Below are 6,000 nucleotides of genomic sequence, written 5' to 3'. Positions count from 1 at the left end.
GACGCGGCAGTCCATGTGACCGCTGCAGCCTGTGCTTGGCCTGTGATTGGCTGGAGCTGTCACTTGGACTGAATTGTCATCCCGGGAGGTCAGACTGGAGGAAGAAGCCGGGAGTTATCGGTAAGTCAGAACGTCGTGTTTTTTTTTTACAGGTTCATGTATATTGGGATCGGAAGTCACTGTCCATGGTGCTGAAAGTTTAACTCTTTCAGCACCCTGGACAGTGACTATCTCCTTACGTCGCTTTCCCTTTATTTTTCTTTTGCCGGGTTCGGCCAAAACTAGTTCGGCCGAACCCGGTGAAGTTCGGTTCGGTTGTCCTGGTTCGCTCATCTCAAAGACACTCCGTTTGGATGTTTGGAAACAGAAAAGCACGTGGTGCTTTTCTGTTTACATTCATCCTTTTGACAGCTGGTGCGCTGTTTCAGTCGGTTCGCACGGAAGTGCTTCCGTGCGACCTGCGTGGTTTTCACGCACCCATTGACTTCAATAGGTGCGTGATGCGCGAAATACGCGGAGATATTGAGCATGTTGCGCTTTTTGCGCAGCTGACAAACGCTGCGCAAAAAGCACGGACTGTCTGTACTGCCCCATAGACTTGTATTGGTATGTGCGTGGCGCGTGAAAACCACGCGGCCCGCACGGACCCAATACACGCTCGTGTGAATCCCCCCTTAGACTATTGACTTGTTATCAAATTTCCATATGTTAGAAACGTATGAACCTCAAAATGAGTCAACTTAGCCCACCGGACCGCTGGCTGTCTTCTGACCGATAGCTTACCTTCTGAAACAGGGCATATTTGCTAATATGTGAAAGGTAGAGCACGAATGTGGAGTTACAGATTAATTAGTATTGATTCTAAAATGAGATTAACATATTGCCAAATTATTTTAGAATTTTCTGATAAACTGTACTGATACAGCAGGAATGTACCAAATAATATACCAAACAGACAGATTGGATATAATCAATATGGTGTAACAACAGGCGCACTTTATTAAACCGTCTCTGGGATCTGTTTCTGTTTTTGCTTGCAAAAATGAAAAACTAAATAGAGAATCACCTACTTGAGTGAATGCACAAAGTGTGCAGACAGACATATGAAGGAAGCTATTCAGATAAATTCTAGTATATAATAAAGGGTATATAATAAATAAAACCTTGGCTTCAGTAATAATAATACTACATTATTTGAACTATTTTTAACTAATCCCGTACCCTTTCTGAATAGAGATGGAGCAACTGACATTATCATTAAAACTGACATTCACATGAGAGGGTCTTTTACTAGCTTAGGCGAAAATTGGGAAATGCATCGATCCTTTTAGGCCCTGTTCACACATTGGGAGCAGTGTAATGCAGATAATAAGCTACAACCCTTTCGCTCCAGTAATCGTGGGGGTCCCAGCAGACGGACCCCAACAGATTCTAAAATAAGACTTATTGTGTACTCCCATATTGCCATATCGCCCGATGTATTATATGCACTGATACAGCAGAAATAAAGACTCTGCATAAGGCCTAATTCACACGAACGTGTCCGTTTTGCGCGTGTAAAAAATGCAGCGTTTTTCCTGCGTCGCAGTTCCGTGTGACATCAGTGTATGTTGCTTGTCAGCGTTTTTTACGCGTGTATGTCATCCGTATGTCATGCGTTTTTTTACGTCTGAAAAATAAACTGAGGGAGGTGTTTTTCTTTTTCTCATCATCTCTTTAGCAACTGTTGCGTGAATCACGCACAGCACACGGATGTGCGTCCGTGTGCTGTCCGTGATTTTCACACACCCATTGACTTCAATGGGTGCGTGATGCGCCAAAAACGCACAAGTATAGGACATGCAGTGAGTTTCACGCAGCGCACATACGCTGCATGAAAAACACTGAATGTCTGAATGGCCCCATTGACTTGCATAGGTCTGTGTGACGTGCGTTATTTTCACGCGCGTAACACGGACGTGACATACGTTCGTGTGAATTAGGCCTAAGGGCTCAAGCACTCAACCGTTGTTTTCTAAAGTGTCCTATCCATTTTTTTGCTAATATAAATACTGAATCATTCATTTCTATGGGGCCATGCACACATCCATTTTTTTTGCGGATCCGTGTTTTTGTTCCCGCAAATTATAGAAGAGGTCTTATTCTTGTCCATATTTGCACTCTGTCTCACCCATTCCGGTGTATTGTTCCCCAAAAAAACGGATAGCACATGGATCCGTGCTTTGCGGTCCGCAAAACAGAAATGGTCGTGTGCATGATGCCTAATACTTTATAAATTAATATTTTGGACAGCATAATATGCCAAACACAGAGATTGGATATTATCAATAACGTGTGATATAAAAGAATTGATTAAAATACAGGTCAAATATGGTGCATGGTTTAAAGACGTTCAAAGTCAACACATCATGAAAAATGCCTACATGCAGAAATCTCCAGCAAAACTATGTGGTCTCCTAAATGTGAGATATTACAACAAAAAAATGTATGTAAGTTCACCATTCACTGACTAAGGCCCCATGCACATGGCCGTAGACGTAATCCTGTTCCGTGATTACGGCTACGGACGGCCTCGGACAGTCGTCCTCATATGAGGTCCATGCTCCCATTATAAAGTATGGGAGCACTGTCCGTAAAATAAAAAAATAGGACATATCCTATTTTTTACGGAAGGCTCCTACGGCCCGGACATCTTCCCGTATATATACCGAAAGGTGTCCGTCGGCCATAGAAATTAATGGGTCCATAATTATGGTCCGTAATTATGGACCAATTCTACAGTTGTGTGCATGGGGCCTAACTCCTCTGCAGATGTCTGTCTGCCTGGTATCACAGGAAAGCCTAATGTGAAAGATTGGAAATCTTAAACTGCATTTAGACAGAACATTTAAATAAAAATAAAAAAAACTGACCTATATTCAGTGGTTGTAAAAATTGTTACGAGTATCTGATTAACATTCCATCAGTACACTAATCAACATATGCCTCCACTTTTCAACACAAGTTTCTTTTTCTTAAAGGGGTTATCTCATAAATAGTTTTCATACCAAAATCCAGAAATGCTGTTAATAGATGTTTTAACCGGTCCAGGTCTAGGCTGATCCTTTAGGACCAGACACCGTTTAGCCATTTTTAGTACGCGTTAGTTAAACGGCTATAACTTTTTTATTTGTTGGGACAATGCAGGTTTCTTTTTTTTATTGTTATCATTTTTATACACATCCTTTTTGCTATTTTAGAAATTTTAGGCTTAAAGTTTGAAAATAATAGTAAAAAAATAAGCTTTTTTACATTTTAGCTATTTTTTTCTGGTAATAACCTAGTTTTACCCTAAAATAGACCTTTTATTTGTGATCGTCATTGTCTACCGTAAATTTTAATATATTACATGTCTATATTAGGGTAATTGGCTCAGGGCTAACGTTACGAAAGTGATTGGCGGGGGAGAAAGTTTTTTTGGGGGGTGGGTATTTTATGTGTATTTATTATTTTAAAAAATTGCACTTTATTTTACTTTTATTTTTTTATTATTATGGTCTGTCCCTTGAAGGTCAAAAGACCTTTGGGGGAATATTTTTTTTTTTACTTTCTACTTTTACACCATGTTTTTCTACTGTAACTGGGGCTGCACAGCAGCCCCAGTTACAGGGGAAATCAGCCCTCTGAGGGTATGTTCACGCGCACTGTTTTCAGACGTAATTCGGGCATTTTACGCCTCGAATTACGCCTGAAAAAACGCCCCTAATATGCCTACAAACATCTACCCATTGCCTGCAATGGGTTTTACGATGTTCTGTTCCCAGGAGCCTTTATTTTACGCGTCGCTGTAAAAATACGGCGCGTAAAATGACAGCTCGTCAAAAGAAGTGCAGGACACTTCTTGGGACGTTTTTGGAGGCGTTTTTCATTGACTCCATTGAAAAACAGCTCCAAAAACGGCTGTAAAAAACGCAGCGAAAAACGCAAGTTGTTAAAAAAAGTGTGAAAACAGCTCCGTATTTTCAGACGTTTTTGCTCACTGCGTGGGAACATACCCTTATAGTGACTATTGTCACTAATAGGGCTGTGCTGTGTCTAGTAAGACCCAGCAGCAGTCTGCCACTGACGGCACCCGGCGATCATGTGACCAGTCACATGATCACCGGGACCAATAGAGAAAGGGGCACTGGCGCTGCCTCTATTCATATACACAGCGAAAGCAGCTTCTATCTTCTCCTCAGGGTCCCCGGCAGTCACTGACTGCCGGAGGCCCGACATTCACCTGCCCAATCACTCGGGCAGCAAGCTAAAACCCGCGCGTAAATAGTCTATGGCGCGGGTTTTAAGGACCCTGACCGCCGGCCATAAAAACACACGGCCAGCGGTCGGGAACCGGTTAAAGTAACTTTCAGTGTTTCTTGCATATACAAAATAAATGCCTTTCTCATCTTTATTTGCTTCCCTTGGTGCTGTTAATAATCTGTGTGACATCAACAGCGTACAACACCTTAAAAAGCAATGAAAATATAATAAAATGAAACAATAAAAACTGAGTGGGCATGTGCATGGTTCATATCTGCTGTCAGAATACAGAGCTTTGCTTTATAGTCCTAACAAGCTTAGTGGGAGGAGTCTCGTCAGCTATACAGCCATGCTACTGTAGATGCTCTGCTACTTCCCTGACAAGCAGGACAGAATGCTATTTTTATTGGCTGCTTTGCAGTGAACAATATCACTATGCAGACACCTGGCTTAGGGAGGGACATCATCCAAAGCCAAGTGCTAAGTTTTCATATTATAAACTTGTTTGGGGTGCAAGAGCCAAGAGAAAAAAGAATATCAGTAATCCCCAATATCTGGACATTTAATGTTTATTTATGCTATTTAGGCTCCCACAGTGCTGTGGAAATGAGAGGAGGACTACAGAGGGTGCTTACCTGTTGTGAGAGGCGCACAACAATCTTCTACTTTATTTAGTAAGAGCAGACAAACAATTTTAATGCTAAACATGTCTTAAAGTGTGGTCTACTTAATGGGCGGAATCTATGGCGCCAGACATTCTGTTCCTACAGGCTCCTGAGGTTCGTAACTGGTAATGTGAAATGAATGGTGAAGTGGCATGTGAAAAGAAAATAAGGTGTTCATTCCAACCAGTGATTGATTAACCCCTTAATGATGAGAGACAGATATATTAGTCACAAGCGGGTGCTAGTTCTTGCATCGTTATGGATATATCCGCCGCTTATATCAGATCAGCGGCAGGAGCACGGCTGTTATACACAGCCAGGCTCCTGCTGCAACTACCAGAATTGGAAAGTATGCCGACTCTGGCAGTTTAATCAAAAATAGATATTGGGATGCACTCCTCAATCAATTGGCGTGGTGCTAGTAAGGTAGGGACGAGAATCCCACAATATTGGAAATATATAAACCCAGCACACACAGAGGTACGCAAAAGATCCAGATGCAAACAAATTTAAGTTTTATTGCAACAAAAGATGGTAAAGTTAAATTTGTTTGCATCTGGATCTTTTGCGTACCTCTGTGTGTGCTGGGGTTATATATTTCCGACTCTGGCAGTTTAACACCTTAGATACTGTGGTCAAAGCGACCGCGGCACCTAAGGTGTTTGTCAGAGGTAGGGAGCTCCATCTGTCACCCCAATGGCACAGGGGTGACGATAGATTTTCATGGCAGCCGGGGCATGGCCTAATAAATTGCCTGTCAGTTTTACAGACTAAAGATTACAGTAAAAATAAAATAAAAACTGCTTTTTTCCATAAAAGTGTAAAAAAAACAATATACACATATATGTATCGCCGTGATCATAACGGCGCAAATGATGAAGTTAACACATTGACTAAACAGACGGTTTAACGGCGTACAAAAAAACAACAGCAAAATTCCTTTTTTTTTCAATTACCCCACAAAAAATCAAATAAAATTTAATCAATAAGTCCCATGTACCCCAAAATAGTACCAATGAAAACTACACATGGACGGAAAAAGAAAAAAGTTACG

This window comes from Rhinoderma darwinii, chromosome 1 (genome assembly GCF_050947455.1).
Source record: "Rhinoderma darwinii isolate aRhiDar2 chromosome 1, aRhiDar2.hap1, whole genome shotgun sequence".
Classification (NCBI taxonomy): Eukaryota; Metazoa; Chordata; class Amphibia; order Anura; family Rhinodermatidae; genus Rhinoderma; species Rhinoderma darwinii.
The sequence above is the reverse complement of the archived record's forward strand: the minus strand, read 5'-3'. Positions refer to the sequence as shown.